Source organism: Staurois parvus, unplaced genomic scaffold, assembly GCF_062004578.1.
Source record: "Staurois parvus isolate SC_StPar_1 unplaced genomic scaffold, SC_StPar_1.0 ptg000851l, whole genome shotgun sequence".
In the NCBI taxonomy this organism is placed as follows: domain Eukaryota; kingdom Metazoa; phylum Chordata; class Amphibia; order Anura; family Ranidae; genus Staurois; species Staurois parvus.
The window spans coordinates 572,804-587,481 of NW_028318647.1; positions in this window are offsets into that span (position 1 = coordinate 572,804).

Consider the following 14,678-nt stretch of genomic DNA (forward strand, 5'->3'; position numbering starts at 1 on the left):
CCCTTATGTATTATACATGGAGATCATATCCCCCCCTTATGTATTATACATGGAGATCATATCCCCCTCTTATGTATTATACATGGTGATAATATCCCCCCCTTATGTATTATACATGGAGATCATATCCCCCCCTTATATATTATACATGGTGATCATATCCCCCCTTATGTATTATACATGGAGATCATATCCCCCCCCTTATGTATTATACATGGAGATCATATCCCCCCTTATGTATTATACATGGTGATCATATCCCCCCTTATGTATTATACATGGAGATCATATCCCCCTTATGTATTATACATGGAGATCATATCCCCCTTATGTATTATACATGGAGATCATATCCCCCCTTATGTATTATACATGGAGATCATATCCCCCCTTATGTATTATACATGGAGATCATATCCCCCCTTATGTATTATACATGGAGATCATATCCCCCCCTTATGTATTATACATGGAGATCTTATCCCCCCTTATGTATTATACATGGAGATCATATCCCCCCTCATGTATTATACATGGAGATCATATCCCCCCTTATGTATTATACATGGAGATCATATCCCCCCTTATGTATTATACATGGAGATCATTTCCCTCCCCTTATGTATTATACATGGAGATCATATCCCCCCTTATGTATTATACATGGTGATCATATCCCCCGCTTATGTATTATACATGGAGATCATATCCCCCTTATGTATTATACATGGAGATCATATCCCCCCCTTATGTATTATACATGGAGCTCATATCCCCCCCTTATGTATTATACATGGAGCTCATATCCCCCCTTATGTATTATACATGGTGATCATATTCCCCCTTTATGCATTATACATGGTGATCATATCCCCCTTATGTATTATACATGGAGATCATATCCCCCTTATGTATTATACATGGAGATCATATCCCCCCTTATGTATTATACATGGAGATCATATCCCCCCTTATGTATTATACATGGAGATCATATCCCCCCCTTATGTATTATACAAGGAGATCATATCCCCCTTATGTATTATACATGGAGATCATATCCCCCTTATGTATTATACATGGAGATCATATCCCCCCCTTATGTATTATACATGGAGATCATATCCCCCCCTTATGTATTATACATGGAGATCATATCCCCCTCTTATGTATTATACATGGTGATAATATCCCCCCCTTATGTATTATACATGGAGATCATATCCCCCCCTTATATATTATACATGGTGATCATATCCCCCCTTATGTATTATACATGGAGATCATATCCCCCCCCTTATGTATTATACATGGAGATCATATCCCCCCTTATGTATTATACATGGTGATCATATCCCCCCTTATGTATTATACATGGAGATCATATCCCCCTTATGTATTATACATGGAGATCATATCCCCCTTATGTATTATACATGGAGATCATATCCCCCCTTATGTATTATACATGGAGATCATATCCCCCCCTTATGTATTATACATGGAGATCATATCCCCCCCTTATGTATTATACATGGAGATCATATCCCCCCCTTATGTATTATACATGGTGATCATATCCCCCCTTATGTATTATACATGGAGATCATATCCCCCCTTATGTATTATACATGGAGATCATATCCCTCTTATGCTGTTTTTTTATGCTATAATGCTGAAAAATGCTGTAAAACGCGGTAAATTGCAGTAAAATGCCACAAACTGGCGTTCTTGGACTGTTCTTGAGCAAAAAAAATACGGAAAAACGCTAAAAAAAGCTCGAATTACACAGAATTATCAAACACCCTGTGCGCATGGAGCCTTATTGTTAACATGAGAAATGTAAACATCCCTTGTGATAATAATAGAGAATGACAGGTCCTCTTTTAAGTCTGGAGTCTATAAGGCCCTCAGTCCTTGAGCCCCGGGTTCAAACTACGCAGTGCTGGACACTGCATGGAATTTGCACAGGAATCCCTCCCTCCCTCCCTTCTTCCTTCCTCTTTTTCTTCCCTTTTCCTTCCTTTTATCCTTCCTCCCTCACCTCTCCTTTTTCCCTCCCCCCTTCCTTCATTCCTTCTCTCTGTTCTTTGTTCCTCTCTTCTTACCCCCTTCCCTTCCTTCCTTCCACAAAAGTGGAGTTACCCTTTAAGCTGGATGGGATGGCAGTCTGGAGGTCAGCAGCACCAAAATGACAAAAAAAAAAATGACAAAAATAGAGAGAAAAAAATTATTTTATTTATTCAAATAAATGCCAAGTGTTCGGTGCAACGTAAACGTCGTTCGGTTTCCTTCTTGAATCTGAAGTCACCTTTATATTTGGGTTTATAAGAAGATATGTTGGTGCTGATAGGAGCAGAAGCTAGTACGGCCACAGACGGCTTCCTTCTAAGACTTCATCCTCCGGGGGGACCATGTGCACTGCAGCCGTGCCGCTGTACGTTATCTAAGCCGACTGGCGATAATTCAATCTTTCTTCGGCCTGTCTCGGCTGATCATCATTATAAAAGGGACAATGTTACAATTTCCAATCTGTGTGATTCCGTTTACAGTTCTAAATGGAAGTCTGAATATTTCAAGAACACAAAAAAAGAGAAATTGATGACACGCACGCCGCATTCCTCGCTGGAAGATTCTGCCGAGCCGGATCAGAGGGAGCATTAGTCAACCCGTGTGTGGAGAAGGATGATTTCCCCTGCCAGGAGTTTTTTTGGGTAATTAAATCAAAATAGATTTGTTTAAAAGTATCAAAAAGAACATAAAATTCCAAGTTCTGAAAGGTCAGACTACTGGCAAAATCTGCGCCGTTCATCTGGTCCCAAGATGGAGGAAAAACTGAGGAACCTCCTCGTCCTGATAGCGAGACGTAGGAATCCGAGCCAGTCACTTGTCCTTCCCAATAACCTCGTGCTTGTCAATGTACTAGATCCTTCCTTCCTTCCTTGCTTCCTTCCTTCCCTTCCTGCCTCCCCTTCCTTCCTTCCTTCCTTGCTTCCTTCCTTCCCTTCTTTCTTTCCCTTCCTGCCTTCCCTTCCTTCCTTCCTTCCTTCCCTTCCTTCCTCCTTCCTCACCTCTTCCTTCTTCCCTCCCTTCCTTCCTTCCATTCTCCTTCCTCACCTCTTCCTTCTTCCCTCCCGTCCTTCCTTCCTTCTATTCTCCTTCCTCACCTCTTCCTTCTTCCCTTCCTTCCTTCCTATATTCTTTCCTCACCTCTTCCTTCCTTCCTTCCTTCCTTCTTTCCTTCCTTCCTTCCTCCCTCCCTCCCTCTCTCCCTTCCTTCCTTCCCTTCCATTCTTCCTTCCTCACCTCTTCTTTCTCCCCCCATTCCTCTTTCTTTCTCTTTCTTTTTTTCTTTCTCTCTTTCTTTCTTGCTTTCTTTCTTCCTCTCTTGTTACCCCCTTCCCTTCCTTTCTCATTTCCCTCCTTCCTTCCAACCTTCCTTTCTTTCTCCCTCACCTCTTCTTTCTTCCCCCTCCCATCCTTTCTCCCTTCCTTATTTCCTTCCTTCCTCTGTTCCTCCTCTTTTCCTTCCTTCTTCTTCTCTCTGTTCTTCTTTCCTCTCTATTTCCTCCCTTCATTCCTTCTACTTCCTTCTACCCCCTCTTCATCTCTCCTTCCTTCCCTTCTTCTATCCTCCCACTCTCCCTGTTTCCTTTCTCCTCTTTCCTAGCCTTCCAGCCTCCCTTTCCTTCCTTCCTTCCTTCCCTCCCTCCCTCCTTCCATCTTCCCTCTTTCCTTCCTTCCTTCCTTCCATCCATCCTCCTTCCTTCCTTTCAGAGAGAGAATACCACAGCTGCACTGAAACCTGGAAGTCCACTCCATGTAGATAATGGGAGTTTCCTGTTTTCCTCTGCAGCCAGATTCCAGAGATCTCCTCACATGCATCGTGGGAAGGTTTGCCTTCGAATTGTTTCCGGCATCTCCAGTCGGAAGGTGGGCTTCCTGGAACACCAGGCTACTGACAGTGGAGGAAAGGTGTATTTCCCCTCCCCCACCCCAGCATGTTATAGCTGAGGCTGAAATAGAATTGTCAGTTCTTCTGCCTAATGTAATCTGTGCTGCCAATCAGAACAACGTAGCCTGCAGCCTGGCAAGGCACAACACTTATCGGGGTATCAGGCACCGGATGAAGGTCACCAGATCATCCATCCCAACAAAAGTCTTCCCATAAGATCACATGTACATTTATCAGATTGGAAAATCCTTCCTCCTGTAGACATCCTCTGCTGCTGGGTGCCGCCATCTTGGATGCGATGTCCAAAATTCTGAGTGGTCACCAGTACGGAAGGATGGAGGAAATCATCTTCCAATGGGGGAGGGGATGTCTCTCACTTCGGAGAAATTTTCTCTCACTCCCTGCTATGTCTACAGGACAGGAAGTGATTGGAAATCTCCCCAAATGTATCCAAATAAAACCTTCATCTCTGATTCCATCCAAAAACTACCATCCTGGTCTTCCCCGGCTCCTCGCTCTGACCGGAGCTCCTCTTTAAGGTCAGGAGGATTCTCGTTTTTATTTTTTTTTTTGGTGTCACGAAATGTCAGGGAAAAAAAAAAGCCCAAAATTCGGAAAACTTTAAACCGTCTCCTTATGGAAACAATTTCTCGCTTGTATACACAGAGCGCTCTCCGTAAACTGACACAACTATCCTACGAGCCTCAATTCTGCATCCAGAAGTCATTTCATCTACAGAGGCGCTTTGATCAGAAAGAGGAAGAATGGAGCGCGTTCCGGAGCCAAAACAGCTATTACTGTAACGTGTGGACAATTTCAAGGCTTGGCCTGGGGAGCGACCACATATTTCATCTGCACCGCTCCGTGTCAGCCGTGGTCTGGGAGCGCTTTTCATATCGGAGAATCCGAGGAGGGGGAGGGGATATGATGCAGCATCTGAGCCCCCCCCAGGTCGATGTGTATCCCAGAAGGGGGGGACAGCAGCCAATCAGGAGTCTTTCTTCATCTTATAAGACAGCAGCTGGATTCTGATTGGTGGCAATGATGTGCTGACCATTTTACTACCCTGAAAACCAATAATACCTCCCTTCAATCCAATCCGATCTTACTGCCCTCCAATCCGATCTTACTACCCTCCAATCCAATCTTACTGCCCTCCAATACAATCTTACTGCCCTCCAATCCAATCTTACTGCCCTCCGATCCAATCTTACTGCCCTCCAATACAATCTTACTGCCCTCCAATCCAATCTTACTGCCCTCCAATACAATCTTACTGCCCTCCAATCCAATCTTACTGCCCTCCAATACAATCTTACTGCCCTCCAATACAATCTTACTGCTCTCCAATCCAGTCTTACTGCCGTCTAATCTAATCTTACTGCCCTCCAATCCGATCTTACTACCCTCCAATCCAATCTTACTGCCCTCCAATACAATCTTACTGCCCTCCAATACAATCTTACTGCCCTCCAATCCAGTCTTACTGCCCTCCAATCCAATCTTACTGCCCTCCAATCCAATCTTACTGCCCTCCAATCCAGTCTTACTGCCCTCCAATCCAATCTTACTGCCCTCCAATCCAGTCTTACTGCCCTCCAATCCAATCTTACTGCCCTCCAATCTAATCTTACTGCCCTCCGATCCAATCTTACTGCCCTCCAATCCAATCTTACTGCCCTCCAATCCAATCTTACTGCCCTCCGATCCAATCTTACTGCCCTCCAATCTTACTACCCTCCAATTACATCTTACTGCCCTCCAATCCAAACTTACTGCCCTCCAATCTAAATTTACTACCCTCCAATCCAAATTTACTGCCCTCCAATCCAATCTTACTGCCCTCTAAGCCAATCTTACTGCCCTCCGATCCAATCTTACTGCCCTCCAATTCCATCTTACTACCCTCCGATCCAATCTTACTGCCCTCCGATCCAATCTTACTACCCTCCGATCCAATCTTACTGCCCTCGGATCCAATCTTACTGCCCTCCGATCCCATCTTATTGCCCTCCGATCCAATCTTACTGCCCTTCAATCCAATCGTACTGCCCTCCGATCCAATCTTACTGCCCTCCAATCCAATCTTACTGCCCTCCAATCCAATCTTACTGCCCTCGGATCCAATCTTACTGCCCTCGGATCCAATCTTACTGCCCTCGGATCCCATCTTACTGCCCTCCGATCCCATCTTACTGCCCTCCGATCCCATCTTACTGCCCTCCGATCCAATCTTACTGCCCTCCGATCCAATCTTACTGCCCTTCAATCCAATCTTACTGCCCTCCAATCCGATTTTACTACCCTCCAATCCATCTTACTGCCCTCCGATCCAATCTTACTACCCTCCTATCCAATCTTACTGCCCTCCGATCCAATCTTACTGCCCTCCGATCCAATCCAATCTTACTGCCCTCCAATCCCATTTTACTACCCTCCGATCCCATCTTACTGCCCTCCAATCCAATCTTACTGCCCTCCAATCCCGTCTTACTACCCTCCGATCCCATCTTACTGCCCTCCGATCCAATCTTACTGCCCTCCGATCCAATCCAATCTTACTGCCCTCCAATCCCATCTTACTACCCTCCGATCCCATCTTACTGCCCTCCAATCCCATCTTACTGCCCTCCAATCCCATCTTACTACCCTCCGATCCAATCTTACTGCCCTCCAATCCAATCTTACTGCCCTCCAATCCCATCTTACTGCCCTCCAATCCCATCTTACTGCCCTCCAATCCAATCTTACTGCCCTCCAATCCAATCTTACTGCCCTCCAATCTTACTGCCCTCCAATCCCATCTTACTGCCCTCCAATCCCATCTTACTGCCCTCCAATCCAATCTTACTACCCTCCAATCTTACTGCCCTCCGATCCGATCATCCGATCTTGTCCCCTTCTGTCCAGCGTTTGGCGGGTTTGTTCCGGTTTTCTGGACTAATTCTCATTTTGTTACATTGTTACGAATCTGATATCAATGAGACCAAATAGAATCAATTGGGGACACAATGATGAGAATTTGGGTCTTTTTTTTTGGTGACCCCCAAAGCGTGGTGCCCCATACAGCAAACCAACGTGAGGTTTTGTGAAGAAGAAGAAACAAATAGTTGGTCTGGCGCAGTGGGCGTGGCCTACATTGTGATAAAAGTGAGAAATAAAAGTGTGAAAGTCGGGGGGTTAGTGATCGGTGTCACCGGCAGCACTTCCTGGTGTCACCCGCGCTCTTCTCCCCTCCGCGTTCCGTCTTCTACGCTCTCACTCATCTCAGTAATACAAATGAGTTTTTGTTGGCAGATCCCCGCCGGCTGCTCTTAAAGAGAATTTTTTTTCGATTCTTTGCGCTTTTTTTATTTTCCATCGATCGTGCCAAACAAGTGTCGTCTCCAGATACCCCCCCTCCCCCCCCCCATCCCACTTTCCTTCCTTCTTATCCTCCTCTCCAAGCGGCTTTAATTCGCTCCTTCCCGGCGCAGAGGACGCTTCATATATCACTCACCTTCTCTCATTTCTGTGTGGGCCACTTCCCCACCTTACCGTGCGTCTGCTTAAAGCGGCCGCGCGCAAAAGAAAAAGAGCCGTCGCATTTATTAACCCCAATTTTCTGCATCACGTAAATCACTTAACGCGCATTGCATGTGTCAGCGCCGTTCAAAGCAGAACACGCGGGCATTGCGGATCACCACAACGCATGCTGACGCACGACCGTGCATGGCGGTATGCTGCACTACCAGAATGGCGCATGTCTTTTTTTTTTGGGATAGTTCCTTCTGTCCATTTGGCGGGTTTGTTCCAGTTTTCTGGTGTCACCAGGGGCAGACTGACAACTCATGGGGCCCCCGGGCAATAGGGGATCATGGGGCCCTGTGTCCTTGCCCAAACTCAAAAAAGCCTATGAAAAAGGTACCAGGGGCATCTCATGGGGCTCCCTACTGACCCCGGGCCCTCGGGAAGTGCCCAAGTTTCCAAATGGTCAGTCCGCCCCCGGGTGTTATTGTCATTTTGTTACATTGTTATGAATCTGATATAAATAGAATCATCTGAGGACACAATGATGAGAATTTGGTTCTTTTTTTTTTTTTGGTGGCCCCCAAAGCGTGGGGCCCCGTGCAGCAAACCAACGTGAGATTCCTGCGCTAGTTTTCCCAATAGACAACAATGGGACACCTGTGCACCCCTATGTGCGTAAACGCAGCCCTGCATTGGGGCACAGGTGTAATCGCCCCGTATCAACGAGGCCTAAGGAACTAAAGGCAAGTGGAGCCATCTGTGGTGAAACGAGAGAACTGCATGCCTAACACCCTGCTACAAGTACTTTCCCTGCAGGATCGTTCGTTCGATGAATATCGAAGATATTGAAAAGGATTAGGGTACATTTTAAAAACAAATACTTTTAATCCTCTGATCTCCTGCATGCTCTTTGAGGCCACTTCCTGTCTACATGCACTCCAGTGGTGGCTGCCCGGCATTTTTCAGGGTGTGGTTACCCATCGGTGACAACGGTGGTCCATGTCTGTGTGATGTGTGTGTAGTCTATGTCACCCAAACCGTCCTCTCCGCTCCTCCCACGACCTCCTGCTCTCTAGCTCCCTTGTCTCCTCCTCCCATGCTCATCTCCAGGACTTCTCCAGAGCCTCCCCCATCCTCTGGAACTCTCTACCCCATTCTATCAGACTATCGCCTACTCTGCCCACTTTTAGGCGACCTCTGAAAACTGATCTCTTCAGGGAAGCCTATCCTGCCCTCAGCTAATAATGGAATCTTCTATTCAGGGGCCGACTGACAACTCATGGGGCCCCCGGGCAAGAGGGGATCATGAGGCCCCTGTTTCCTTGCCCACACTCAAACCACACCCAAAAAAGGCTACGAAAGGTACCAGGGGCATCTCATGGGGCCCCCTACTGGCCCCGGGCCCTCGTGCCCGAATGGCCTGTCCACCCCTGCTTCTATTCCTTCTATCAATCCATCCTCCACAGTTATTACCTTGGGGCCCCCTACTGATCCCGGGCCCTCGTGCCCGAATGGTCAGTCCACCCCTGCTTCTATTCCTTCTATCAATCCATCCTCCACAGTTATTACCTTGGGGCCCCCTACTGATCCCGGGCCCTCGTGCCCGAATGGTCAGTCCACCACTGCTTCTATTCCTTCTATCAATCCATCCTCCACAGTTGTTACCTTGGGGCCCCCTACTGACCCTACTGACCCCGGGCCCTCGTGGCCAAATGGTCAGTCCACACCTGCTTCTATTCCTTCTACCAGTCCATCCTCTGCAGTTATTACCTTGGGGCCCCCTACTGACCCTGGGCCCTCATGCCCGAATGAGCAGTCCTGCCCTGCTTCTATTCCTTCTACCAGTCCATCAAGCACAGTTGTTACCGTGGGGCCCCCTACTGACCCTACTGACCCCGGGCCCTCGTGCCCAAATGGTCAGTCCACCCCTGCTTCTATTCCTTCTACCAGTCCATCAACCACAGTTATTACCTTGGGGTCCCCTACTGACTCTGGGCCCTCGTGCCCGAATGGTCAGTCCTGCCCAGGGGCGGACTGACCATTTGGAAACTCGGGCACTGACCGAGAGCCCGCGGTCAGTAGGGGGCCCCATGAGATGCCCCTGGTACCTTTTTCATAGGCTTTTTTGAGTTTGGGCAAGGACATAGGGGCCCCATGATCCCCTATTGCCTGGGGGCCCCATGAGTTGTCAGTCCACCCCTGGTCCTGCCCCCTGCTTCTATTCCGTCTACCAGACCATCCCCCACAGTTATTACCTTGGGGCCCCCTACTGACCCTGGGCCCTCGTGCCTGAATGGTCAGTCCGCCCCTGCTTCTATTCCTTCTACCAGTCCATCCCCCGCAGTTATTCCCTTGGGGCCCCCTACTGACCCTGGACCCTCGTGCCCAAATGGTCAGTCCCGCCCCTGCTTCTATTCCTCCTACCAGTCCCTCCCCCGCAGTTATTATCTTGGGGCCCCCTACTGATCCTGGACCCTCGTGCCCAAATGGTCAGTCCCGCCCCTGCTTCTATTCCTCCTACCAGTTCCTCCCCCGCAGTTATTACCTTTTGTACCACAAGCTCCTCCCTCTTAGATTGTAAGCTCCCGGGATCAGGGCCCTCCTAACCCTCTTGTATTGAACTGTATTGTCTCCCTTTGCGCTGAGCACACTGTTGGCGTACAAATCCCGTAGAGTAATAATAGTAGTCTCTACCAGGATGACAACACAGGAGCACCAGGTACGGAGCGTTGTCACCCTAAAACAGGAAGTGCCGGAATGAAGGACCTTTTCGGCAGGATCACCAGGCATTATTGTAACGAAAGATCTAAAAATATTAAAAACTACTTTTTTTTTTAGAAAATCATCTTAACATGTTGAGGTTTCAGAGATCGTGACCCCTCCCCCCCTGATTGCGGTCCATTCCCCCCCCAATCGCAGTCCATCCCCGCAGCGCTTCTATTAGGACCTGACAAGGATGGGGGAAGCGCTCGGAGGAATCCCGCGGCTCGTTCTCGCAGCTCGCCAGTAAAGCGTCTGAATGTTGTGCCGGGGTTGGAGACCGCAAACTTCCAGCCGAAACCCCACAAGAATAATATTTCCAGACTGAGAAACCCAAATTTCAGTGCGAAGACCACATGAAACGCCTTCCCGTCTAAATCACCCCGAAGGGCCGCCATTTTCCAATACGACAGCCACAGGAAGGAGCGGATTGTGGCGGCGCGGAAAAATAACAGCGAAAAAAAATGAGGAGGGGGAGGGGAGCCGGACGACGTACAGCGAAGGCGTGCGCCAAATCCTGCCGAATGAGAAGACATTCCGGATTCATTCATTCCTTCCTTGTAATGACTGGTTGGCTTCACCTCTGTCTGCACAAGCAGGAAGGAAACAGAGGTCGTCTCACTTCTCACGCTGCATTCTGTATGATGTGAGACCTCTATTGGAATAATAGGTGGGCGGAGCTGGGAACACCAAGGTGGAGGTCTTGTGGCTGGTGTTCTTGAATGATAGGGTGCTTGGGGGGGGGGGGGGGTTATCTGACTCTCTCTGTATTGTTACCTGGGGTGTGTTTAGTTTTTAAAGGGTGTTCAAGGTAAAGACCCATCTCCCAGTGATCAGACTGTACATTGTAACTTTGTAGAAGGAGGAGGAGGCATTTCCTCAGTCTCCCCTCCCCCAGTGATCAGACTGTACATTGTAACTTTGTAGGAGGAGGAAGCATTTCCTCAGTCTCCCCTCCCCCAGTGATCAGACTGTACATTGTAGCTTTGCAGTAAGTAGGAGGAGTGCAGGGCTCAGGAGTGGATAACGCAGGGAGTGCAGGGGTCAGGAGTGAATAACGCAGGGAGTGCAGGGCTCAGGAAAGGATAACGCAGGGAGTGCAGGGGTCAGGGGTGGGTATCACAAGGAGTGCAGGGCTCAGGAGTGGGTATCGCAGGGAGAGCAGTGGTCAGAGGTGGGTATTGCAGGGAGTGCAGGGCTCAGGAGCGGGTATCGCAGGGAGTGCAGGGCTTAGGAGTGGGTATCGCAGGGAGAGCAGTGGTCAGAGGTGGGTATTGCAGGGAGTGCAGGGCTCAGGAGCGGGTATCGCAGGGAGTGCAGGGCTCAGGAGTGGGTATCGCAGGGAGTGCAGGGGTCAGGAGTGGGTATTGCAGGGAGTGCAGGGGTCAGGAGTGGGTATTGCAGGGAGTGCAGGGCTCAGGAGTGGGTACCGCAGGGAGTGCAGGGCTCAGGAGTGGGTATCGCAGGGAGTGCAGGGCTCAGGAGTGGGTACCGCAGGGAGTGCAGGGCTCAGGAGTGGGTACCGCAGGGAGTGCAGGGCTCAGGAGTGGGTATCGCAGGGAGTGCAGGGCTCAGGAGTGGGTATCGCAGGGAGTGCAGGGCTCAAGAGTGGATATCGCAGGGAGTGCAGAGGTCAGAAGTGTATGTTACAGAGGTCAGTGTAGATAATATAATAGAATTGTCTGAGGATTGGAGAAAAAAAATTGTGGAAAAGCACAGACAATCTCAAGGTGACAAGTCCATCTCCAGAGATCTTCATGTTCCTGTGTCCACTGTGCACAGCATTGTCAAGAAGTTTCCAGCCCATGGCACTGTAACTAATCTCCCTGGATTTGGACAAAGAGAAAAATTGATCAAAGGTTGCAATGAAGGATTGTTGGAATGGTGGCTAAAGAACCTCCATGCAAGGCTGGAGGGGAGGAGCCGGTACACCTGTGCAAGGCTGGAGGGGAGGAGCTATTACACCTGTGCAAGACTGAAGGGGAGGAGCCGGTACACCTGTGCAAGGCTGGAGGGGAGGAGCCACTGCACCTGTGCAAGACTGGAGGGGAGGAGCTGGTGCACCTGTGCAAGACTGAAGGGGAGGAGCAGGTACACCTATGCAGGACTGAAGGGGAGGAGCCGGTGTACCTGTGCAAGGCTGAAGGGGAGGAGCAGGTACACCTGTGCAGGACTGAAGGGGAGGAGCCGGCACACCTATGCAGGACTGAAGGGGAGGGGCTGGTACACCTGTGCAGGACTGAAGGGGAGGAGCTGGTAAACCTGTGCAGGACTGAAGGGGAGGGGCTGGTACACCTGTGCAAGACTGAAGGGGAGGATCTGTTACACCTGTGCAGAACTGAAGGGGAGGATCCGGTACACCTGTGCAAGACTGAAGGGGAGGAGCTGGTACACCTGTGCAGGACTGAAGGGGAGTATCCGGTACACCTGTGTAAGGCTGGAGGGGAGGAGCCGTTACACCTGTGCAAGGCTGGAAGGGAGGAGCCGGTACACCTGTGTAAAACTGAAGGGAGGAGCCGGTACACCTGTGCAAGACTGAAGGGGAGGAGCCGGTACACCTGTGCAGGACTGAGGGGGAGGATCCGGTACACCTGTGCAGGACTGAAGGGGAGGATCCGGTACACCTGTGCAGGACTGAAGGGGAGGATCCGGTACACCTGTGCAGGACTGAGGGGGAGGATCCGGTACACCTGTGCAGGACTGAAGGGGAGGATCCGGTACACCTGTGCAAGACTGATGGGAAGGAGCCGGTACACCTGTGCAGGACTGAAGGGGAGGAGCCGGTACACCTGTGCAGGACTGAAGGGGAGGATCGGATACACCTGTGCAGGACTGAAGGGGAGGATCGGATACACCTGTGCAGGACTGAAGGGGAGGATCGGATACACCTGTGCAGGACTGAAGGGGGTGCTGGGGGGGGGGGATTTATCTGCGCTGTATACCTTACAGTTACAGACACTCACTGGCATCCTCCTTTCTTGTCTGGTTCAGCAGACGCGTTTTTTTTTTTAAGTCGAACATAATTTGTCCTTTGGAAACGCCAGGGAAAGGCAGCTAATTGGTGGAAATTCCTTGAAGCGCCTTCCATTGATTTTTCCGTCCATTGTATCACTTTTCATACTTGACACTCCAACAATCTGCAAGATATTATTGGTGAAGCGGGAGGGCATCCTCCGGTACAAGATCTTCTTTCCACTCCGCCCGCTCACACGCGTGCTTTTCCATTTCGTTGGGATTTGATCATCCGATTGACTTTTTTTTTTAGTTTATGATGCGTGCGAGCGGCGAGGGGGCCCAGGTGCCCCGCGCTCCTCCCTCCTCCCGCCGCCCTTTTTATTATTTGAAGAGGATCTTTTATTAACTTTACTGGTCGGAATACATTCCTGATATGTCACAATATACAGCCACGGGATCTGCACAGGTGCATTCAGAGACGTTTGCAGAGGGGATAGAAAACAATCACCCCCCCCCACCCCCAACTTAATAATCACGTTTTTGTGCTTAGCAGCCTGAAATGAAGACATATGGGCAGCACGGCGGCTAAATGGTTAGCACTTCCACCTGGCAGTACTCGGGTCGTTGGTTCAAATCCCAACCATGGCACCACCTGCCTGGAGTTTGCCTGTTCTCCCTGTGCCTGTGTGGGTTTCCTCCAGTCTCCTCCTACACTCCAAAGACATGCTGGGAGGTTAATTGGCTCCTTAGATTGGCCCTAGTATATGAATGTGAGTTAGGGACCTTAGATTGTACGCCCCTTGAGGGTCAGGGACTGATGGGAATGTACAATATATATATAAAATCAATGGTGCTCTATAAGTACCTGAAATAAAGAAGACAGACACCGTTTTTGTTTTATCCAGCTGTATTTCCTCAGTGCAGTTTCTACCGTCCAAGTGAAAGATACAACATCAACACATCAGAAAGAACAGAATCACTGAGCTGGAAAAAAGGACCCCCCCCCCCCTTGTGCCAGCATTTTGTTGGACCACCTTTTGCTTTAATTCCATCCCTTAGTCTCGGCAGGGGCGTCCTCAGGGTTGGTGTCACCCGGTGCAGTAACACTTGGTGACACCAGAATTTTTCTTTAAATTGTCAGCCTTTGTTTTTTATTGCGCAAAAAATAAAAAAAACGAACAGGCAATCAAATACCACCCAAAGAAAGCTCTATTCATGGGACAAAAAGGACTCAGTTTCATTTGGGTGCAGTGTGGCATGACTGCGCAATTGTCAGTTAACCACCTTCCGCCAGCCCTATAGTACAATGGCGGGCGCAAGGTGGTTCTCTCGTTCTGATAGGACGTCATATGACGTCCTCCCATTCTCACTGCGCGGTTCAGGGAGCGCGCAGCGTGGCGATCGCCGGTCTGCTGTGTCCACGGAAAGAGCCGAAGATGTTGGCTCGGTCATGTGATCAGCTGTGTCCAATCACAGCTGATCACACGTAAACGCGGAA